The sequence below is a fragment of the Euprymna scolopes genome, chromosome 11 (genome assembly GCF_053919585.1).
Source record: "Euprymna scolopes isolate OS-2025 chromosome 11, ASM5391958v1, whole genome shotgun sequence".
NCBI classification, from domain to species: Eukaryota; Metazoa; Mollusca; class Cephalopoda; order Sepiida; family Sepiolidae; genus Euprymna; species Euprymna scolopes.
The window spans coordinates 1,960,601-1,976,076 of record NC_136492.1 but is presented as its reverse complement, the minus strand read 5'-3'; the positions used below and the strand labels follow the sequence as shown (position 1 = coordinate 1,976,076).

The 15,476-nt window shown below is 38.4% G+C and overlaps 75 non-coding genes across 75 annotated transcripts; all 75 read left to right on the top strand.

The window, feature by feature from the left end:
• Positions 1 to 27: 27 nt before the first annotated feature.
• On the top strand, positions 28 to 101 carry Trnat-agu (transfer RNA threonine (anticodon AGU)). The gene has a single exon. It is a non-coding gene; the product is annotated as a tRNA-Thr (tRNA).
• Positions 102 to 1,034: 933 nt separating this feature from the next.
• Positions 1,035 to 1,108, top strand: Trnat-ugu (transfer RNA threonine (anticodon UGU)). The gene has a single exon. It is a non-coding gene; the product is annotated as a tRNA-Thr (tRNA).
• Positions 1,109 to 1,465: 357 nt separating this feature from the next.
• Positions 1,466 to 1,539, top strand: Trnat-ugu (transfer RNA threonine (anticodon UGU)). Its single transcript has one exon. It is a non-coding gene; the product is annotated as a tRNA-Thr (tRNA).
• A 646-nt stretch (positions 1,540 to 2,185) lies between these two features.
• Positions 2,186 to 2,259, top strand: Trnat-ugu (transfer RNA threonine (anticodon UGU)). Its single transcript has one exon. It is a non-coding gene; the product is annotated as a tRNA-Thr (tRNA).
• A 70-nt stretch (positions 2,260 to 2,329) lies between these two features.
• On the top strand, positions 2,330 to 2,403 carry Trnat-ugu (transfer RNA threonine (anticodon UGU)). The gene has a single exon. It is a non-coding gene; the product is annotated as a tRNA-Thr (tRNA).
• Positions 2,404 to 2,905: 502 nt separating this feature from the next.
• Trnat-ugu (transfer RNA threonine (anticodon UGU)) lies at positions 2,906 to 2,979 on the top strand. Its single transcript has one exon. It is a non-coding gene; the product is annotated as a tRNA-Thr (tRNA).
• A 646-nt stretch (positions 2,980 to 3,625) lies between these two features.
• Positions 3,626 to 3,699, top strand: Trnat-ugu (transfer RNA threonine (anticodon UGU)). Its single transcript has one exon. It is a non-coding gene; the product is annotated as a tRNA-Thr (tRNA).
• A 70-nt stretch (positions 3,700 to 3,769) lies between these two features.
• Positions 3,770 to 3,843, top strand: Trnak-uuu (transfer RNA lysine (anticodon UUU)). The gene has a single exon. It is a non-coding gene; the product is annotated as a tRNA-Lys (tRNA).
• Positions 3,844 to 3,913: 70 nt separating this feature from the next.
• On the top strand, positions 3,914 to 3,987 carry Trnat-agu (transfer RNA threonine (anticodon AGU)). Its single transcript has one exon. It is a non-coding gene; the product is annotated as a tRNA-Thr (tRNA).
• A 70-nt stretch (positions 3,988 to 4,057) lies between these two features.
• Positions 4,058 to 4,131, top strand: Trnak-uuu (transfer RNA lysine (anticodon UUU)). The gene has a single exon. It is a non-coding gene; the product is annotated as a tRNA-Lys (tRNA).
• A 358-nt stretch (positions 4,132 to 4,489) lies between these two features.
• On the top strand, positions 4,490 to 4,563 carry Trnat-agu (transfer RNA threonine (anticodon AGU)). Its single transcript has one exon. It is a non-coding gene; the product is annotated as a tRNA-Thr (tRNA).
• Positions 4,564 to 4,633: 70 nt separating this feature from the next.
• Trnat-agu (transfer RNA threonine (anticodon AGU)) lies at positions 4,634 to 4,707 on the top strand. The gene has a single exon. It is a non-coding gene; the product is annotated as a tRNA-Thr (tRNA).
• Positions 4,708 to 4,921: 214 nt separating this feature from the next.
• Trnat-agu (transfer RNA threonine (anticodon AGU)) lies at positions 4,922 to 4,995 on the top strand. The gene has a single exon. It is a non-coding gene; the product is annotated as a tRNA-Thr (tRNA).
• A 70-nt stretch (positions 4,996 to 5,065) lies between these two features.
• On the top strand, positions 5,066 to 5,139 carry Trnat-agu (transfer RNA threonine (anticodon AGU)). Its single transcript has one exon. It is a non-coding gene; the product is annotated as a tRNA-Thr (tRNA).
• A 70-nt stretch (positions 5,140 to 5,209) lies between these two features.
• On the top strand, positions 5,210 to 5,283 carry Trnat-ugu (transfer RNA threonine (anticodon UGU)). Its single transcript has one exon. It is a non-coding gene; the product is annotated as a tRNA-Thr (tRNA).
• Positions 5,284 to 5,497: 214 nt separating this feature from the next.
• Trnat-agu (transfer RNA threonine (anticodon AGU)) lies at positions 5,498 to 5,571 on the top strand. Its single transcript has one exon. It is a non-coding gene; the product is annotated as a tRNA-Thr (tRNA).
• Positions 5,572 to 5,641: 70 nt separating this feature from the next.
• On the top strand, positions 5,642 to 5,715 carry Trnat-agu (transfer RNA threonine (anticodon AGU)). Its single transcript has one exon. It is a non-coding gene; the product is annotated as a tRNA-Thr (tRNA).
• A 70-nt stretch (positions 5,716 to 5,785) lies between these two features.
• Positions 5,786 to 5,859, top strand: Trnat-agu (transfer RNA threonine (anticodon AGU)). Its single transcript has one exon. It is a non-coding gene; the product is annotated as a tRNA-Thr (tRNA).
• Positions 5,860 to 5,929: 70 nt separating this feature from the next.
• On the top strand, positions 5,930 to 6,003 carry Trnat-agu (transfer RNA threonine (anticodon AGU)). The gene has a single exon. It is a non-coding gene; the product is annotated as a tRNA-Thr (tRNA).
• Positions 6,004 to 6,073: 70 nt separating this feature from the next.
• On the top strand, positions 6,074 to 6,147 carry Trnat-agu (transfer RNA threonine (anticodon AGU)). The gene has a single exon. It is a non-coding gene; the product is annotated as a tRNA-Thr (tRNA).
• A 214-nt stretch (positions 6,148 to 6,361) lies between these two features.
• Positions 6,362 to 6,435, top strand: Trnat-agu (transfer RNA threonine (anticodon AGU)). Its single transcript has one exon. It is a non-coding gene; the product is annotated as a tRNA-Thr (tRNA).
• Positions 6,436 to 6,505: 70 nt separating this feature from the next.
• Trnat-agu (transfer RNA threonine (anticodon AGU)) lies at positions 6,506 to 6,579 on the top strand. The gene has a single exon. It is a non-coding gene; the product is annotated as a tRNA-Thr (tRNA).
• A 70-nt stretch (positions 6,580 to 6,649) lies between these two features.
• Positions 6,650 to 6,723, top strand: Trnat-agu (transfer RNA threonine (anticodon AGU)). The gene has a single exon. It is a non-coding gene; the product is annotated as a tRNA-Thr (tRNA).
• Positions 6,724 to 6,793: 70 nt separating this feature from the next.
• Positions 6,794 to 6,867, top strand: Trnat-agu (transfer RNA threonine (anticodon AGU)). The gene has a single exon. It is a non-coding gene; the product is annotated as a tRNA-Thr (tRNA).
• A 70-nt stretch (positions 6,868 to 6,937) lies between these two features.
• Trnat-agu (transfer RNA threonine (anticodon AGU)) lies at positions 6,938 to 7,011 on the top strand. The gene has a single exon. It is a non-coding gene; the product is annotated as a tRNA-Thr (tRNA).
• Positions 7,012 to 7,081: 70 nt separating this feature from the next.
• Positions 7,082 to 7,155, top strand: Trnat-agu (transfer RNA threonine (anticodon AGU)). The gene has a single exon. It is a non-coding gene; the product is annotated as a tRNA-Thr (tRNA).
• Positions 7,156 to 7,225: 70 nt separating this feature from the next.
• On the top strand, positions 7,226 to 7,299 carry Trnat-agu (transfer RNA threonine (anticodon AGU)). The gene has a single exon. It is a non-coding gene; the product is annotated as a tRNA-Thr (tRNA).
• Positions 7,300 to 7,369: 70 nt separating this feature from the next.
• Positions 7,370 to 7,443, top strand: Trnat-agu (transfer RNA threonine (anticodon AGU)). The gene has a single exon. It is a non-coding gene; the product is annotated as a tRNA-Thr (tRNA).
• Positions 7,444 to 7,513: 70 nt separating this feature from the next.
• Trnat-agu (transfer RNA threonine (anticodon AGU)) lies at positions 7,514 to 7,587 on the top strand. Its single transcript has one exon. It is a non-coding gene; the product is annotated as a tRNA-Thr (tRNA).
• Positions 7,588 to 7,657: 70 nt separating this feature from the next.
• Trnat-agu (transfer RNA threonine (anticodon AGU)) lies at positions 7,658 to 7,731 on the top strand. The gene has a single exon. It is a non-coding gene; the product is annotated as a tRNA-Thr (tRNA).
• Positions 7,732 to 7,801: 70 nt separating this feature from the next.
• Positions 7,802 to 7,875, top strand: Trnat-agu (transfer RNA threonine (anticodon AGU)). The gene has a single exon. It is a non-coding gene; the product is annotated as a tRNA-Thr (tRNA).
• A 70-nt stretch (positions 7,876 to 7,945) lies between these two features.
• Positions 7,946 to 8,019, top strand: Trnat-agu (transfer RNA threonine (anticodon AGU)). The gene has a single exon. It is a non-coding gene; the product is annotated as a tRNA-Thr (tRNA).
• Positions 8,020 to 8,089: 70 nt separating this feature from the next.
• On the top strand, positions 8,090 to 8,163 carry Trnat-agu (transfer RNA threonine (anticodon AGU)). Its single transcript has one exon. It is a non-coding gene; the product is annotated as a tRNA-Thr (tRNA).
• Positions 8,164 to 8,233: 70 nt separating this feature from the next.
• Trnat-agu (transfer RNA threonine (anticodon AGU)) lies at positions 8,234 to 8,307 on the top strand. The gene has a single exon. It is a non-coding gene; the product is annotated as a tRNA-Thr (tRNA).
• Positions 8,308 to 8,377: 70 nt separating this feature from the next.
• Trnat-agu (transfer RNA threonine (anticodon AGU)) lies at positions 8,378 to 8,451 on the top strand. The gene has a single exon. It is a non-coding gene; the product is annotated as a tRNA-Thr (tRNA).
• A 70-nt stretch (positions 8,452 to 8,521) lies between these two features.
• On the top strand, positions 8,522 to 8,595 carry Trnat-agu (transfer RNA threonine (anticodon AGU)). Its single transcript has one exon. It is a non-coding gene; the product is annotated as a tRNA-Thr (tRNA).
• Positions 8,596 to 8,665: 70 nt separating this feature from the next.
• Positions 8,666 to 8,739, top strand: Trnat-agu (transfer RNA threonine (anticodon AGU)). The gene has a single exon. It is a non-coding gene; the product is annotated as a tRNA-Thr (tRNA).
• A 70-nt stretch (positions 8,740 to 8,809) lies between these two features.
• Trnat-agu (transfer RNA threonine (anticodon AGU)) lies at positions 8,810 to 8,883 on the top strand. Its single transcript has one exon. It is a non-coding gene; the product is annotated as a tRNA-Thr (tRNA).
• Positions 8,884 to 8,953: 70 nt separating this feature from the next.
• Trnat-agu (transfer RNA threonine (anticodon AGU)) lies at positions 8,954 to 9,027 on the top strand. The gene has a single exon. It is a non-coding gene; the product is annotated as a tRNA-Thr (tRNA).
• A 70-nt stretch (positions 9,028 to 9,097) lies between these two features.
• Positions 9,098 to 9,171, top strand: Trnat-agu (transfer RNA threonine (anticodon AGU)). Its single transcript has one exon. It is a non-coding gene; the product is annotated as a tRNA-Thr (tRNA).
• Positions 9,172 to 9,241: 70 nt separating this feature from the next.
• Positions 9,242 to 9,315, top strand: Trnat-agu (transfer RNA threonine (anticodon AGU)). The gene has a single exon. It is a non-coding gene; the product is annotated as a tRNA-Thr (tRNA).
• A 70-nt stretch (positions 9,316 to 9,385) lies between these two features.
• On the top strand, positions 9,386 to 9,459 carry Trnat-agu (transfer RNA threonine (anticodon AGU)). The gene has a single exon. It is a non-coding gene; the product is annotated as a tRNA-Thr (tRNA).
• A 70-nt stretch (positions 9,460 to 9,529) lies between these two features.
• Trnat-agu (transfer RNA threonine (anticodon AGU)) lies at positions 9,530 to 9,603 on the top strand. The gene has a single exon. It is a non-coding gene; the product is annotated as a tRNA-Thr (tRNA).
• Positions 9,604 to 9,673: 70 nt separating this feature from the next.
• Positions 9,674 to 9,747, top strand: Trnat-agu (transfer RNA threonine (anticodon AGU)). Its single transcript has one exon. It is a non-coding gene; the product is annotated as a tRNA-Thr (tRNA).
• Positions 9,748 to 9,817: 70 nt separating this feature from the next.
• Positions 9,818 to 9,891, top strand: Trnat-agu (transfer RNA threonine (anticodon AGU)). The gene has a single exon. It is a non-coding gene; the product is annotated as a tRNA-Thr (tRNA).
• A 70-nt stretch (positions 9,892 to 9,961) lies between these two features.
• Positions 9,962 to 10,035, top strand: Trnat-agu (transfer RNA threonine (anticodon AGU)). Its single transcript has one exon. It is a non-coding gene; the product is annotated as a tRNA-Thr (tRNA).
• A 70-nt stretch (positions 10,036 to 10,105) lies between these two features.
• On the top strand, positions 10,106 to 10,179 carry Trnat-agu (transfer RNA threonine (anticodon AGU)). The gene has a single exon. It is a non-coding gene; the product is annotated as a tRNA-Thr (tRNA).
• A 70-nt stretch (positions 10,180 to 10,249) lies between these two features.
• Positions 10,250 to 10,323, top strand: Trnat-agu (transfer RNA threonine (anticodon AGU)). The gene has a single exon. It is a non-coding gene; the product is annotated as a tRNA-Thr (tRNA).
• Positions 10,324 to 10,393: 70 nt separating this feature from the next.
• On the top strand, positions 10,394 to 10,467 carry Trnat-agu (transfer RNA threonine (anticodon AGU)). Its single transcript has one exon. It is a non-coding gene; the product is annotated as a tRNA-Thr (tRNA).
• Positions 10,468 to 10,537: 70 nt separating this feature from the next.
• On the top strand, positions 10,538 to 10,611 carry Trnat-agu (transfer RNA threonine (anticodon AGU)). Its single transcript has one exon. It is a non-coding gene; the product is annotated as a tRNA-Thr (tRNA).
• Positions 10,612 to 10,681: 70 nt separating this feature from the next.
• Trnat-agu (transfer RNA threonine (anticodon AGU)) lies at positions 10,682 to 10,755 on the top strand. Its single transcript has one exon. It is a non-coding gene; the product is annotated as a tRNA-Thr (tRNA).
• A 70-nt stretch (positions 10,756 to 10,825) lies between these two features.
• On the top strand, positions 10,826 to 10,899 carry Trnat-agu (transfer RNA threonine (anticodon AGU)). Its single transcript has one exon. It is a non-coding gene; the product is annotated as a tRNA-Thr (tRNA).
• A 70-nt stretch (positions 10,900 to 10,969) lies between these two features.
• On the top strand, positions 10,970 to 11,043 carry Trnat-agu (transfer RNA threonine (anticodon AGU)). Its single transcript has one exon. It is a non-coding gene; the product is annotated as a tRNA-Thr (tRNA).
• A 70-nt stretch (positions 11,044 to 11,113) lies between these two features.
• Trnat-agu (transfer RNA threonine (anticodon AGU)) lies at positions 11,114 to 11,187 on the top strand. The gene has a single exon. It is a non-coding gene; the product is annotated as a tRNA-Thr (tRNA).
• A 70-nt stretch (positions 11,188 to 11,257) lies between these two features.
• Trnat-agu (transfer RNA threonine (anticodon AGU)) lies at positions 11,258 to 11,331 on the top strand. Its single transcript has one exon. It is a non-coding gene; the product is annotated as a tRNA-Thr (tRNA).
• A 70-nt stretch (positions 11,332 to 11,401) lies between these two features.
• On the top strand, positions 11,402 to 11,475 carry Trnat-agu (transfer RNA threonine (anticodon AGU)). The gene has a single exon. It is a non-coding gene; the product is annotated as a tRNA-Thr (tRNA).
• Positions 11,476 to 11,545: 70 nt separating this feature from the next.
• Positions 11,546 to 11,619, top strand: Trnat-agu (transfer RNA threonine (anticodon AGU)). The gene has a single exon. It is a non-coding gene; the product is annotated as a tRNA-Thr (tRNA).
• Positions 11,620 to 11,689: 70 nt separating this feature from the next.
• On the top strand, positions 11,690 to 11,763 carry Trnat-ugu (transfer RNA threonine (anticodon UGU)). Its single transcript has one exon. It is a non-coding gene; the product is annotated as a tRNA-Thr (tRNA).
• Positions 11,764 to 11,977: 214 nt separating this feature from the next.
• On the top strand, positions 11,978 to 12,051 carry Trnat-agu (transfer RNA threonine (anticodon AGU)). Its single transcript has one exon. It is a non-coding gene; the product is annotated as a tRNA-Thr (tRNA).
• Positions 12,052 to 12,121: 70 nt separating this feature from the next.
• Trnat-agu (transfer RNA threonine (anticodon AGU)) lies at positions 12,122 to 12,195 on the top strand. The gene has a single exon. It is a non-coding gene; the product is annotated as a tRNA-Thr (tRNA).
• Positions 12,196 to 12,265: 70 nt separating this feature from the next.
• Positions 12,266 to 12,339, top strand: Trnat-agu (transfer RNA threonine (anticodon AGU)). Its single transcript has one exon. It is a non-coding gene; the product is annotated as a tRNA-Thr (tRNA).
• Positions 12,340 to 12,553: 214 nt separating this feature from the next.
• Positions 12,554 to 12,627, top strand: Trnat-agu (transfer RNA threonine (anticodon AGU)). The gene has a single exon. It is a non-coding gene; the product is annotated as a tRNA-Thr (tRNA).
• Positions 12,628 to 12,841: 214 nt separating this feature from the next.
• Trnat-agu (transfer RNA threonine (anticodon AGU)) lies at positions 12,842 to 12,915 on the top strand. Its single transcript has one exon. It is a non-coding gene; the product is annotated as a tRNA-Thr (tRNA).
• A 70-nt stretch (positions 12,916 to 12,985) lies between these two features.
• On the top strand, positions 12,986 to 13,059 carry Trnat-agu (transfer RNA threonine (anticodon AGU)). Its single transcript has one exon. It is a non-coding gene; the product is annotated as a tRNA-Thr (tRNA).
• Positions 13,060 to 13,129: 70 nt separating this feature from the next.
• Trnat-agu (transfer RNA threonine (anticodon AGU)) lies at positions 13,130 to 13,203 on the top strand. The gene has a single exon. It is a non-coding gene; the product is annotated as a tRNA-Thr (tRNA).
• Positions 13,204 to 13,273: 70 nt separating this feature from the next.
• Positions 13,274 to 13,347, top strand: Trnat-agu (transfer RNA threonine (anticodon AGU)). Its single transcript has one exon. It is a non-coding gene; the product is annotated as a tRNA-Thr (tRNA).
• Positions 13,348 to 13,417: 70 nt separating this feature from the next.
• Trnat-agu (transfer RNA threonine (anticodon AGU)) lies at positions 13,418 to 13,491 on the top strand. The gene has a single exon. It is a non-coding gene; the product is annotated as a tRNA-Thr (tRNA).
• Positions 13,492 to 13,561: 70 nt separating this feature from the next.
• Trnat-agu (transfer RNA threonine (anticodon AGU)) lies at positions 13,562 to 13,635 on the top strand. Its single transcript has one exon. It is a non-coding gene; the product is annotated as a tRNA-Thr (tRNA).
• Positions 13,636 to 13,705: 70 nt separating this feature from the next.
• Trnat-agu (transfer RNA threonine (anticodon AGU)) lies at positions 13,706 to 13,779 on the top strand. The gene has a single exon. It is a non-coding gene; the product is annotated as a tRNA-Thr (tRNA).
• A 214-nt stretch (positions 13,780 to 13,993) lies between these two features.
• On the top strand, positions 13,994 to 14,067 carry Trnat-agu (transfer RNA threonine (anticodon AGU)). The gene has a single exon. It is a non-coding gene; the product is annotated as a tRNA-Thr (tRNA).
• Positions 14,068 to 14,281: 214 nt separating this feature from the next.
• On the top strand, positions 14,282 to 14,355 carry Trnat-agu (transfer RNA threonine (anticodon AGU)). Its single transcript has one exon. It is a non-coding gene; the product is annotated as a tRNA-Thr (tRNA).
• Positions 14,356 to 14,569: 214 nt separating this feature from the next.
• Trnat-agu (transfer RNA threonine (anticodon AGU)) lies at positions 14,570 to 14,643 on the top strand. The gene has a single exon. It is a non-coding gene; the product is annotated as a tRNA-Thr (tRNA).
• Positions 14,644 to 14,857: 214 nt separating this feature from the next.
• Trnat-agu (transfer RNA threonine (anticodon AGU)) lies at positions 14,858 to 14,931 on the top strand. The gene has a single exon. It is a non-coding gene; the product is annotated as a tRNA-Thr (tRNA).
• Positions 14,932 to 15,145: 214 nt separating this feature from the next.
• Positions 15,146 to 15,219, top strand: Trnat-agu (transfer RNA threonine (anticodon AGU)). Its single transcript has one exon. It is a non-coding gene; the product is annotated as a tRNA-Thr (tRNA).
• Positions 15,220 to 15,289: 70 nt separating this feature from the next.
• Positions 15,290 to 15,363, top strand: Trnat-agu (transfer RNA threonine (anticodon AGU)). The gene has a single exon. It is a non-coding gene; the product is annotated as a tRNA-Thr (tRNA).
• The last annotated feature ends 113 nt before the right edge of the window (positions 15,364 to 15,476 follow it).

The following is a 15,476-nucleotide window of genomic DNA, read 5'->3' as shown; positions in this document are numbered from 1 at the left end:
TCATATTTATTAGTTCATAAACATATCGGCTCCATAGCTCAGTTGGTTAGAGCGCCAGTCTAGTAAACTGGAGGTCGAGGGTCCGAGTCCCTCTGGAGCCTTTTATTCTCGTGTAACACTTGTTTTATCGTTAATGATTCATTATCATATTTATTAGTTCATAAATATATCGACTCCATAGCTCAGTTGGTTAGAGCGCCAGTCTTGTAAACTGGAGGTCCAGGGTCCGAATCCCTCTGGAGCCTTTTATTCTCGTTTTACACTTGTTTTATCATTAATGATACATAATCATATTTATTAGTTCATAAATATATCGGTTCCATAGCTCATTTGGTTAGAGCGCCAGTCTAGTAAACTGGAGGTCGAGGGTCCGAATCCCTCTGGAGCCTTTTATTCTCGTTTAACACTTGTTTTATCGTTAATGATACATAATCATATTTATTATTTCATAAATATATCGGCTCCATAGCTCAGTTGGTTAGAGCGCCAGTCTTGTAAACTGGAGGTCCAGGGTCCGAATCCCTCTGGAGCCCTTTATTCTCGCTTAACACTTATTTTATCATTAATGATAGATAATCATATTTATTAGTTCATAAATATATCGGCTCCATAGCTCAGTTTGTTAGAGCGCCAGTCTTGTAAACTGGAGGTCGAGGGTCCGAATACCTCTGGAGCCTTTTATTCTCGTTTAACACTTATTTTATCATTAATGATACATAATCATATTTATTATTTCATAAATATATCGGCTCCATTGCTCAGTTAGTTAGAGCGCCAGTCTTGTAAACTGGAGGTCCAGGGTCCGAATCCTTCTGGAGCCTTTTATTCTCGTTTAACACTTATTTTATCATTAATGATACATAATCATATTTATTATTTCATAAATATATCGGCTCCATAGCTCAGTTGGTTAGAGCGCCAGTCTTGTAAACTGGAGGTGAAGGGTCCGAATCCCTCTGGAGCCCTTATTCTCGTTTAACACTTATTTTATCATTAATGATACATAATCATATTTATTATTTCATGAATATATCGGCTCCATAGCTCAGTTGGTAAGAGCGCCAGTCTTGTAAACTGGAGGTCCAGGGTCCGAATCCCTCTGGAGCCTTTTATTCTCGTTTAACACTTATTTTATCATTAATGATACATAATCATATTTATTATTTCATAAATATATCGGCTCCATAGCTCAGTTGGTTAGAGCGCCAGTCTAGTATACTGGAGGTCGAGTGTCCGAATCGCTCGGGAGCCTTGTATTCTCGTTTAACACTGGGTTTATCGTTAATGATACATAATCATATTTATTATTTAATAAATATGTCGGCTCCATTGCTCAGTTGGTTAGAGCGCAGTCTAGTAAACTGTAGGTCGAGGGTCCGAATCCCTCTGGAGCCTTTTATTCTCGCTTAACACTGGTTTTATCATTAATGATACATTATCATATTTATTATTTCATAAATATATCGGCTCCATAGCTCAGTTGGTTAGAGCGCCAGTCTTGTAAACTGGAGGTCGAGGGTCCGAATCCCTCTGGAGCCTTTTATTCTCGTTTAACACTTATTTTATCATTAATGATACATAATCATATTTATTAGTTCATAAACATATCGGCTCCATAGCTCAGTTGGTTAGAGCGCCAGTCTAGTAAACTGGAGGTCGATGGTCCGAATCCCTCTGGAGCCTTTTATTCTCGTTTAACACTTGTTTTATCGTTAATGATTCATTATCATATTTATTAGTTCATAAATATATCGACTCCATAGCTCAGTTGGTTAGAGCGCCAGTCTTGTAAACTGGAGGTCCAGGGTCCGAATCCCTCTGGAGCCTTTTATTCTCGTTTTACACTTGTTTTATCATTAATGATACATAATCATATTTATTAGTTCATAAATATATCGGTTCCATAGCTCATTTGGTTAGAGCGCCAGTCTAGTACACTGGAGGTCGAGGGTCCGAATCCCTCTGAAGCCTTTTATTCTCGTTTAACACTTGTTTTATCGTTAATGATACATAATCATATTTATTATTTCATAAATATATCGGCTCCATAGCTCAGTTGGTTAGAGCGCCAGTCTTGTAAACTGGAGGTCCAGGGTCCGAATCCCTCTGGAGCCCTTTATTCTCGTTAAACACTTATTTTATCATTAATGATAGATAATCATATTTATTAGTTCATAAATATATCGGCTCCATGGCTCAGTTGGTTAGAGCGCCAGTCTTGTAAACTGGAGGTCCAGGGTCCGAATCCCTCTGGAGCCTTTTATTCTCGTTTAACACTTATTTTATCATTAATGATACATAATCATATTTATTATTTCATAAATGTATCGGCTCCATAGCTCAGTTGGTAAGAGCGCCAGTCTTGTAAACTGGAGGTCGAGGGTCCGAATCCCTCTGGAGCCTTTTATTCTCGTTTAACACTTATTTTATCATTAATGGTACATAATCATATTTATTAGTTCATAAATATATCGGCTGCATAGCTCAGTTGGTTAGAGCGCCAGTCTTGTAAACTGGAAGTCGAGGGCCCGAACCCCTCTGGAGCCTTTTATTCTCGTTTAACACTTGTTTTATCATTAATGATACATAATCATATTTATTATTTCATAAATATATCGGCTCCATAGCTCAGTTGGTTAGAGCGCCAGTCTTGTAAACTGGAGGTCCATGGTCCGAATTCCTCTGGAGCCTTTTATTCTCGTTTAACACTTATTTTATCATTAATGATACATAGTCATATTTATTATTTCATAAATGTATCGGCTCCATAGCTCAGTTGTTAAGAGCGCCAGTCTTGTAAACTGGGGGTCAAGGGTCCGAATCCCTCTGGAGCCTTTTATTCTCGTTTAACACTTATTTTATCATTAATGATACATAATCATATTTATTAGTTCATAAATATATCGGCTCCATAGCTCAGTTGGTTAGAGCGCCAGTCTTGTAAACTGGAGGTCGAGGGTCCGAATCCCTCTGGAGCCTTTTATTCTCGTTTAACACTTATTTTATCATAAATGATACATAATCATATTTATTATTTCATAAATATATCGGCTCCATAGCTCAGTTGGTTAGAGCGCCAGTCTTGTAAACTGGAGGTCCATGGTCCGAATCCCTCTGGAGCCTTTTATTCTCGTTTAACACTTATTTTATCATTAATGATACATAATCATATTTATTAGTTCATACATATATCCGCTCCATAGCTCACTTGGTTAGAGCGCCAGTCTAGTAAACTGGAGGTCGAAGGTCCGAATCCCTCTGGAGCCTTTTATTCTCGTTTAACACTTGTTTTATCGTTAATGATACATAATCATATTTATTATTACATAAATATATCGGCTCCATAGCTCAGTTGGGTAGAGCGCCAGTCTTGTAAACTGGAGGTCCAGGGTCCGAATCCCTCTGAAGCCCTTTATTCTCGGTTAACACTTGTTTTATCATTAATGATACATAATCATATTTATAAGTTCATAAATATATCGGCTCCATAGCTAATTTGGTTTGAGCGCCAGTCTAGTATACTGGGGGTCGAGGGTCCGAATCCCTCTGGAGCCTTTTATTCTCGTGTAACACTTGTTTTATCGTTAATGATACATTATCATATTTATTATTTCATAAATATATCGGCTCCATAGCTCAGTTGGTTAGAGCGCCAGTCTTGTAAACTGGAGGTCCAGGGTCCGAATCCCTCTGGAGCCTTTTATTCTCGTTTAACACTTATTTCATCATTAATGATACATAATCATATTTATTATTTCATAAATATATCGGCTCCATAGCTCAGTTGGTTAGAGCGCCAGTCTTTTAAACTGGAGGTCGATGGTCCGAATCCCTCTGGAGTCTTTTATTCTCGTTTAACACTTATTTTATCATTAATGATACATAATCATGTTTATTAGTTCATAAATATATCGGCTCCATAGCTCAGTTGGTTAGAGCGCCAGTCTAGTAAACTGGAGGTCGAGGGTCCGAATCCCTCTGGAGCCTTTTATTCTCGTTTAACACTTGTTTTATCGTTAATGATACATAATCATATTTATTATTTCATAAATATATCGGCTCCATAGCTCAGTTGGTTAGAGCGCCAGTCTTTTAAACTGGAGGTCGAGGGTCCGAATCCCTCTGGAGCCTTTTATTCTCGTTTAACACTTGTTTTATCATTAATGATACATAGTCATATTTATTATTTCATAAATGTATCGGCTCCATAGCTCAGTTGTTAAGAGCGCCAGTCTTGTAAACTGGGGGTCAAGGGTCCGAATCCCTCTGGAGCCTTTTATTCTCGTTTAACACTTATTTTATCATTAATGATACATAATCATATTTATTAGTTCATAAATATATCGGCTCCATAGCTCAGTTGGTTAGAGCGCCAGTCTAGTAAACTGGATGTAGAGGGTCCGAATCCCTCTGGAGCCTTGTATTCTTGTTTAACACTCGTTTTATTATTAATGATACATAATCATATTTATTGTTTCATTAATATATCGGCTCCATAGCTCAGTTGGTTAGAGCGCCAGTCTAGTAAACTGGAGGTCGAGGGTCCGAATCCCTCTGGAGCCTTGTATTCTTGTTTAACACTCGTTTTATTATTAATGATACATAATCATATTTATTGTTTCCTTAATATATCGGCTCCATAGCTCAGTTGGTTAGAGCGCCAGTCTAGTAAACTGGAGGTCGAGGGTCCGAATCCCTCTGGAGCCTTGTATTCTTGTTTAACACTCGTTTTATTATTAATGATACATAATCATATTTATTGTTTCCTTAATATATCGGCTCCATAGCTCAGTTGGTTAGAGCGCCAGTCTAGTAAACTGGAGGTCGAGGGTCCGAATCCCTTTGGAGCCTTGTATTCTTGTTTAACACTCGTTTTATTATTAATGATACATAATCATATTCATTGTTTCCTTAATATATCGGCTCCATAGCTCAGTTGGTTAGAGCGCCAGTCTAGTAAACTGGAGGTCGAGGGTCCGAACCCCTCTGGAGCCTTGTATTCTTGTTTAACACTTGTTTTATTATTAATGATACATAATCATATTTATTGTTTCCTTAATATATCGGCTCCATAGCTCAGTTGGTTAGAGCGCCAGTCTAGTAAACTGGAGGTCGAGGGTCCGAATCCCTCTGGAGCCTTGTATTCTTGGTTAACACTTGTGTCATCATTAATGATATATAATCATAGTTATTGTTTCCTTACTATATCGGCTCCATAGCTCAGTTGGTTAGAGCGCCAGGCTTGTAAACTGGAGGTCGAGGGTCCGAATCCCTCTGGAGCCTTGTATTCTTGTTTAACACTTGTGTCATCATTAATGATATATAATCATATATATTGTTTCATTAATATGTCGGCTCCATAGCTCAGTTGGTTAGAGCGCCAGTATAGTAAACTGGAGGTCGAGGGTCCGAATCCCTCTGGAGCCTTGTATTCTTGTTTAACACTCGTTTTATTATTAATGATACATAATCATATTTATTGTTTCCTTAATGTATCGGCTCCATAGCTCAGTTGGTTAGAGCGCCAGTCTAGTAAACTGGAGGTCGAGGGTCCGAATCCCTCTGGAGCCTTGTATTCTTGTTTAACACTTGTGTCATCATTAATGATACATAATCATATTTATTGTTTCCTTAATATATCGGCTCCATAGCTCAGTTGGTTAGAGCGCCAGTCTAGTAAACTGGAGGTCGAGGGTCCGAATCCCTCTGGAGCCTTGTATTCTTGCTTAACACTCGTTTTATTATTAATGATACATAATCATATTTATTGTTTCCTTAATATATCGGCTCCATAGCTCAGTTGGTTAGAGCGCCAGTCTAGTAAACTGGAGGTCGAGGGTCCGAATCCCTCTGGAGCCTTGTATTCTTGTTTAACACTCGTTTTATTATTAATGATACATACTCATATTTATTGTTTCCTTAATATATCGGCTCCATAGCTCAGTTGGTTAGAGCGCCAGTCTAGTAAACTGGAGGTCGAGGGTCCGAATCCCTCTGGAGCCTTGTATTCTTGTTTAACACTCGTTTTATTATTAATGATACATAATCATATTTATTGTTTTCTTAATATATCGGCTCCATAGCTCAGTTGGTTAGAGCGCCAGTCTAGTAAACTGGAGGTCGAGGGTCCGAATCCCTCTGGAGCCTTGTATTCTTGTTTAAGACTCGTTTTATTAATAATGAAACATAATCATATTTATTGTTTCCTTAATATATCGGCTCCATAGCTCAGTTTGTTAGAGCGCCAGTCTAGTAAACTGGAGGTCGAGGGTCCGAATCCCTCTGGAGCCTTGTATTCTTGTTTAACACTCGTTTTATTATTAATGATACATAATCATATTTATTGTTTCCTTAATATATCGGCTCCATAGCTCAGTTGGTTAGAGCGCCAGTCTAGTAAACTGGAGGTCGAGGGTCCGAATCCCTCTGGAGCCTTGTATTCTTGTTTAACACTCGTTTTATTATTAATGATACATACTCATATTTATTGTTTCCTTAATATATCGGCTCCATAGCTCAGTTGGTTAGAGCGCCAGTCTAGTAAACTGGAGGTCGAGGGTCCGAATCCCTCTGGAGCCTTGTATTCTTGTTTAACACTCGTTTTATTATTAATGATACATAATCATATTTATTGTTTTCTTAATATATCGGCTCCATAGCTCAGTTGGTTAGAGCGCCAGTCTAGTAAACTGGAGGTCGAGGGTCCGAATCCCTCTGGAGCCTTGTATTCTTGTTTAACACTCGTTTTATTATTAATGATACATAATCATATTTATTGTTTCCTTAATATATCGGCTCCATAGCTCAGTTGGTTAGAGCGCCAGTCTAGTAAACTGGAGGTCGAGGGTCCGAATCCCTCTGGAGCCTTGTATTCTTGTTTAACACTCGTTTTATTAATAATGAAACATAATCATATTTATTGTTTTCCTGATATATCGGCTCCATAGCTCAGTTGGTTAGAGCGCCAGTCTAGTAAACTGGAGGTCGAGGGTCCGAATCCCTCTGGAGCCTTGTATTCTTGTTTAACACTCGTTTTATTATTAATGATACATAATCATATTTATTGTTTCCTTAATATATCGGCTCCATAGCTCAGTTGGTTAGAGCGCCAGTCTAGTAAACTGGAGGTCGAGGGTCCGAATCCCTCTGGAGCCTTGTATTCTTGTTTAACACTCGTTTTATTAATAATGAAACATAATCATATTTATTGTTTTCTTAATATATCGGCTCCATAGCTCAGTTGGTTAGAGCGCCAGTCTAGTAAACTGGAGGTCGAGGGTCCGAATCCCTCTGGAGCCTTGTATTCTTGTTTAACACTCGTTTTATTATTAATGATACATAATCATATTTATTGTTTCCTTAATATATCGGCTCCATAGCTCAGTTGGTTAGAGCGCCAGTCTAGTAAACTGGAGGTCGAGGGTCCGAATCCCTCTGGAGCCTTGTATTCTTGTTTAACACTCGTTTTATTAATAATGAAACATAATCATATTTATTGTTTTCTTAATATATCGGCTCCATAGCTCAGTTGGTTAGAGCGCCAGTCTAGTAAACTGGAGGTCGAGGGTCCGAATCCCTCTGGAGCCTTGTATTCTTGTTTAACACTCGTTTTATTATTAATGATACATACTCATATTTATTGTTTCCTTAATATATCGGCTCCATAGCTCAGTTGGTTAGAGCGCCAGTCTAGTAAACTGGAGGTCGAGGGTCCGAATCCCTCTGGAGCCTTGTATTCTTGTTTAACACTCGTTTTATTATTAATGATACATAATCATATTTTTTGTTTCCTTAATATATCGGCTCCATAGCTCAGTTGGTTAGAGCGCCAGTCTAGTAAACTGGAGGTCGAGGGTCCGAATCCCTCTGGAGCCTTGTATTCTTGTTTAACACTCGTTTTATTATTAATGATACATACTCATATTTATTGTTTCCTTAATATATCGGCTCCATAGCTCAGTTGGTTAGAGCGCCAGTCTAGTAAACTGGAGGTCGAGGGTCCGAATCCCTCTGGAGCCTTGTATTCTTGTTTAACACTCGTTTTATTATTAATGATACATACTCATATTTATTGTTTCCTTAATATATCGGCTCCATAGCTCAGTTGGTTAGAGCGCCAGTCTAGTAAACTGGAGGTCGAGGGTCCGAATCCCTCTGGAGCCTTGTATTCTTGTTTAACACTCGTTTTATTATTAATGATACATACTCATATTTATTGTTTCCTTAATATATCGGCTCCATAGCTCAGTTGGTTAGAGCGCCAGTCTAGTAAACTGGAGGTCGAGGGTCCGAATCCCTCTGGAGCCTTGTATTCTTGTTTAACACTCGTTTTATTATTAATGATACATAATCATATTTTTTGTTTCCTTAATATATCGGCTCCATAGCTCAGTTGGTTAGAGCGCCAGTCTAGTAAACTGGAGGTCGAGGGTCCGAATCCCTCTGGAGCCTTGTATTCTTGTTTAACACTCGTTTTATTATTAATGATACATACTCATATTTATTGTTTCCTTAATATATCGGCTCCATAGCTCAGTTGGTTAGAGCGCCAGTCTAGTAAACTGGAGGTCGAGGGTCCGAATCCCTCTGGAGCCTTGTATTCTTGTTTAACACTCGTTTTATTATTAATGATACATACTCATATTTATTGTTTCCTTAATATATCGGCTCCATAGCTCAGTTGGTTAGAGCGCCAGTCTAGTAAACTGGAGGTCGAGGGTCCGAATCCCTCTGGAGCCTTGTATTCTTGTTTAACACTCGTTTTATTATTAATGATACATAATCATATTTTTTGTTTCCTTAATATATCGGCTCCATAGCTCAGTTGGTTAGAGCGCCAGTCTAGTAAACTGGAGGTCGAGGGTCCGAATCCCTCTGGAGCCTTGTATTCTTGTTTAACACTCGTTTTATTATTAATGATACATACTCATATTTATTGTTTCCTTAATATATCGGCTCCATAGCTCAGTTGGTTAGAGCGCCAGTCTAGTAAACTGGAGGTCGAGGGTCCGAATCCCTCTGGAGCCTTGTATTCTTGTTTAACACTCGTTTTATTATTAATGATACATACTCATATTTATTGTTTCCTTAATATATCGGCTCCATAGCTCAGTTGGTTAGAGCGCCAGTCTAGTAAACTGGAGGTCGAGGGTCCGAATCCCTCTGGAGCCTTGTATTCTTGTTTAACACTCGTTTTATTAATAATGAAACATAATCATATTTATTGTTTTCTTAATATATCGGCTCCATAGCTCAGTTGGTTAGAGCGCCAGTCTAGTAAACTGGAGGTCGAGGGTCCGAATCCCTCTGGAGCCTTGTATTCTTGTTTAACACTCGTTTTATTATTAATGATACATACTCATATTTATTGTTTCCTTAATATATCGGCTCCATAGCTCAGTTGGTTAGAGCGCCAGTCTAGTAAACTGGAGGTCGAGGGTCCGAATCCCTCTGGAGCCTTGTATTCTTGTTTAACACTCGTTTTATTATTAATGATACATAATCATATTTTTTGTTTCCTTAATATATCGGCTCCATAGCTCAGTTGGTTAGAGCGCCAGTCTAGTAAACTGGAGGTCGAGGGTCCGAATCCCTCTGGAGCCTTGTATTCTTGTTTAACACTCGTTTTATTATTAATGATACATACTCATATTTATTGTTTCCTTAATATATCGGCTCCATAGCTCAGTTGGTTAGAGCGCCAGTCTAGTAAACTGGAGGTCGAGGGTCCGAATCCCTCTGGAGCCTTGTATTCTTGTTTAACACTCGTTTTATTATTAATGATACATACTCATATTTATTGTTTCCTTAATATATCGGCTCCATAGCTCAGTTGGTTAGAGCGCCAGTCTAGTAAACTGGAGGTCGAGGGTCCGAATCCCTCTGGAGCCTTGTATTCTTGTTTAACACTCGTTTTATTAATAATGAAACATAATCATATTTATTGTTTTCTTAATATATCGGCTCCATAGCTCAGTTGGTTAGAGCGCCAGTCTAGTAAACTGGAGGTCGAGGGTCCGAATCCCTCTGGAGCCTTGTATTCTTGTTTAACACTCGTTTTATTATTAATGATACATACTCATATTTATTGTTTCCTTAATATATCGGCTCCATAGCTCAGTTGGTTAGAGCGCCAGTCTAGTAAACTGGAGGTCGAGGGTCCGAATCCCTCTGGAGCCTTGTATTCTTGTTTAACACTCGTTTTATTATTAATGATACATAATCATATTTATTGTTTTCTTAATATATCGGCTCCATAGCTCAGTTGGTTAGAGCGCCAGTCTAGTAAACTGGAGGTCGAGGGTCCGAATCCCTCTGGAGCCTTGTATTCTTGTTTAACACTCGTTTTATTATTAATGATACATAATCATATTTATTGTTTCCTTAATATATCGGCTCCATAGCTCAGTTGGTTAGAGCGCCAGTCTAGTAAACTGGAGGTCGAGGGTCCGAATCCCTCTGGAGCCTTGTATTCTTGTTTAACACTCGTTTTATTAATAATGAAACATAATCATATTTATTGTTTTCTTAATATATCGGCTCCATAGCTCAGTTGGTTAGAGCGCCAGTCTAGTAAACTGGAGGTCGAGGGTCCGAATCCCTCTGGAGCCTTGTATTCTTGTTTAACACTCGTTTTATTATTAATGATACATAATCATATTTATTGTTTCCTTAATATATCGGCTCCATAGCTCAGTTGGTTAGAGCGCCAGTCTAGTAAACTGGAGGTCGAGGGTCCGAATCCCTCTGGAGCCTTGTATTCTTGTTTAACACTCGTTTTATTAATAATGAAACATAATCATATTTATTGTTTTCTTAATATATCGGCTCCATAGCTCAGTTGGTTAGAGCGCCAGTCTAGTAAACTGGAGGTCGAGGGTCCGAATCCCTCTGGAGCCTTGTATTCTTGTTTAACACTCGTTTTATTATTAATGATACATAATCATATTTATTGTTTCCTTAATATATCGGCTCCATAGCTCAGTTGGTTAGAGCGCCAGTCTAGTAAACTGGAGGTCGAGGGTCCGAATCCCTCTGGAGCCTTGTATTCTTGTTTAACACTCGTTTTATTAATAATGAAACATAATCATATTTATTGTTTTCTTAATATATCGGCTCCATAGCTCAGTTGGTTAGAGCGCCAGTCTAGTAAACTGGAGGTCGAGGGTCCGAATCCCTCTGGAGCCTTGTATTCTTGTTTAACACTCGTTTTATTATTAATGATACATAATCATATTTATTGTTTCCTTAATATATCGGCTCCATAGCTCAGTTGGTTAGAGCGCCAGTCTAGTAAACTGGAGGTCGAGGGTCCGAATCCCTCTGGAGCCTTGTATTCTTGTTTAACACTCGTTTTATTAATAATGAAACATAATCATATTTATTGTTTTCTTAATATATCGGCTCCATAGCTCAGTTGGTTAGAGCGCCAGTCTAGTAAACTGGAGGTCGAGGGTCCGAATCCCTCTGGAGCCTTGTATTCTTGTTTAACACTCGTTTTATTAATAATGAAACATAATCATATTTATTGTTTTCTTAATATATCGGCTCCATAGCTCAGTTGGTTAGAGCGCCAGTCTAGTAAACTGGAGGTCGAGGGTCCGAATCCCTCTGGAGCCTTGTATTCTTGTTTAACACTCGTTTTATTAATAATGAAACATAATCATATTTATTGTTTTCTTAATATATCGGCTCCATAGCTCAGTTGGTTAGAGCGCCAGTCTTGTAAACTGGAGGTCGAGGGTCCGAATCCCTCTGGAGCCTTGTATTCTTGTTTAACACTCGTTTTATTATTAATGATACATAATCATATTTATTGTTTCCTTATTATATCGGCTCCATAGCTCAGTTGGTTAGAGCGCCAGTCTAGTAAACTGGAGGTCGAGGGTCCGAATCGTTCTGGAGCCTTGTATTCTTGTTTAACACTCGTTTTATTATTAATGATACATAATCATATTTATTGTTTCCTTATTATATCGGCTCCATAGCTCAGTTGGTTAGAGCGCCAGTCTAGTAAACTGGAGGTCGAGGGTCCGAATCCCTCTGGAGCCTTGTATTCTTGTTTAACACTCGTTTTATTATTAATGATACATAATCATATTTATTGTTTCCTTAATATATCGGCTCCATAGCTCAGTTGGTTAGAGCGCCAGTCTAGTAAACTGGAGGTCGAGGGTCCGAATCCCTCTGGAGCCTTGTATTCTTGTTTAACACTCGTTTTATTAATAATGAAACATAATCATATTTATTGTTTTCTTAATATATCGGCTCCATAGCTCAGTTGGTTAGAGCGCCAGTCTAGTAAACTGGAGGTCGAGGGTCCGAATCCCTCTGGAGCCTTGTATTCTTGTTTAACACTCGTTTTATTATTAATGATACATAATCATATTTGTTGTTTTCTTAATATATCGACTCCATAGCTCAGTTGGTTAGAGCGCCAGTCTAGTAAACTGGAGGTCGAGGGTCCGAATCCCTCTGGAGCCTTGTATTCTTGTTTAACACTCGTTTTATTATTAATGATACATAATCATATTTATTGTTTTCTTAATATATCGGCTCCATAGCTCAGTTGGTTAGAGCGCCAGTCTAGTAAACTGGAGGTCGAGGGTCCGAATCCCTCTGGAGCCTTGTATTCTTGTTTAAGACTCGTTTTATTATTAATGATACATAATCATATTTATTGTTTTCTTAATATATCGACTCCATAGCTCAGTTGGTTAGAGCGCCAGTCTAGTAAACTGGAGGTCGAGGGTCCGAATCCCTCTGGAGCCTTGTATTCTTGTTTAAGACTCGTTTTATTAATAATGAAACATAATCATATTTATTGTTTTCTTAATATATCGGCTCCATAGCTCAGTTGGTTAGAGCGCCAGTCTAGTAAACTGGAGGTCGAGGGTCCGAATCCCTCTGGAGCCTTGTATTCTTGTTTAAGACTCGTTTTATTAATAATGAAACATAATCATATTTATTGTTTTCTTAATATATCGGCTCCATAGCTCAGTTGGTTAGAGCGCCAGTCTAGTAAACTGGAGGTCGAGGGTCCGAATCCCTCTGGAGCCTTGTATTCTTGTTTAACACTCGTTTTATTATTAATGATACATAATCATATTTATTGTTTCCTTATTATATCGGCTCCATAGCTCAGTTGGTTAGAGCGCCAGTCTAGTAAACTGGAGGTCGAGGGTCCGAATCCCTCTGGAGCCTTGTATTCTTGTTTAACACTCGTTTTATTATTAATGATACATAATCATATTTATTGTTTCCTTAATATATCGGCTCCATAGCTCAGTTGGTTAGAGCGCCAGTCTAGTAAACTGGAGGTCGAGGGTCCGAATCCCTCTGGAGCCTTGTATTCTTGTTTAACACTCGTTTTATTATTAATGATACATAATCATATTTATTGTTTTCTTAATATATCGGCTCCATAGCTCAGTTGGTTAGAGCGCCAGTCTAGTAAACTGGAGGTCGAGGGTCCGAATCCCTCTGGAGCCTTGTATTCTTGTTTAACACTCGTTTTATTATTAATGATACATAATCATATTTATTGTTTCCTTATTATATCGGCTCCATAGCTCAGTTGGTTAGAGCGCCAGTCTAGTAAACTGGAGGTCGAGGGTCCGAATCCCTCTGGAGCCTTGTATTCTTGTTTAACACTCGTTTTATTATTAATGATACATAATCATATTTATTGTTTTCTTAATATATCGGCTCCATAGCTCAGTTGGTTAGAGCGCCAGTCTAGTAAACTGGAGGTCGAGGGTCCGAATCCCTCTGGAGCCTTGTATTCTTGTTTAAGACTCGTTTTATTATTAATGATACATAATCATATTTATTGTTTTCTTAATATATCGACTCCATAGCTCAGTTGGTTAGAGCGCCAGTCTAGTAAACTGGAGGTCGAGGGTCCGAATCCCTCTGGAGCCTTGTATTCTTGTTTAAGACTCGTTTTATTAATAATGAAACATAATCATATTTATTGTTTTCTTAATATATCGGCTCCATAGCTCAGTTGGTTAGAGCGCCAGTCTAGTAAACTGGAGGTCGAGGGTCCGAATCCCTCTGGAGCCTTGTATTCTTGTTTAACACTCGTTTTATTATTAATGATACATAATCATATTTGTTGTTTTCTTAATATATCGACTCCATAGCTCAGTTGGTTAGAGCGCCAGTCTAGTAAACTGGAGGTCGAGGGTCCGAATCCCTCTGGAGCCTTGTATTCTTGTTTAAGACTCGTTTTATTAATAATGAAACATAATCATATTTATTGTTTTCTTAATATATCGGCTCCATAGCTCAGTTGGTTAGAGCGCCAGTCTAGTAAACTGGAGGTCGAGGGTCCGAATCCCTCTGGAGCCTTGTATTCTTGTTTAAGACTCGTTTTATTATTAATGATACATAATCATATTTATTGTTTTCTTAATATATCGACTCCATAGCTCAGTTGGTTAGAGCGCCAGTCTAGTAAACTGGAGGTCGAGGGTCCGAATCCCTCTGGAGCCTTGTATTCTTGTTTAAGACTCGTTTTATTAATAATGAAACATAATCATATTTATTGTTTTCTTAATATATCGGCTCCATAGCTCAGTTGGTTAGAGCGCCAGTCTAGTAAACTGGAGGTCGAGGGTCCGAATCCCTCTGGAGCCTTGTATTCTTGTTTAAGACTCGTTTTATTATTAATGATACATAATCATATTTATTGTTTTCTTAATATATCGACTCCATAGCTCAGTTGGTTAGAGCGCCAGTCTAGTAAACTGGAGGTCGAGGGTCCGAATCCCTCTGGAGCCTTGTATTCTTGTTTAAGACTCGTTTTATTAATAATGAAACATAATCATATTTATTGTTTTCTTAATATATCGGCTCCATAGCTCAGTTGGTTAGAGCGCCAGTCTAGTAAACTGGAGGTCGAGGGTCCGAATCCCTCTGGAGCCTTGTATTCTTGTTTAAGACTCGTTTTATTATTAATGATACATAATCATATTTATTGTTTTCTTAATATATCGACTCCATAGCTCAGTTGGTTAGAGCGCCAGTCTAGTAAACTGGAGGTCGAGGGTCCGAATCCCTCTGGAGCCTTGTATTCTTGTTTAACACTCGTTTTATTATTAATGATACATACTCATATTTATTGTTTCCTTAATATATCGGCTCCATAGCTCAGTTGGTTAGAGCGCCAGTCTAGTAAACTGGAGGTCGAGGGTCCGAATCCCTCTGGAGCCTTGTATTCTTGTTTAAGACTCGTTTTATTAATAATGAAACATAATCATATTTATTGTTTTCTTAATATATCGGCTCCATAGCTCAGTTGGTTAGAGCGCCAGTCTAGTAAACTGGAGGTCGAGGGTCCGAATCCCTCTGGAGCCTTGTATTCTTGTTTAACACTCGTTTTATTATTAATGATACATAATCATATTTGTTGTTTTCTTAATATATCGACTCCATAGCTCAGTTGGTTAGAGCGCCAGTCTAGTAAACTG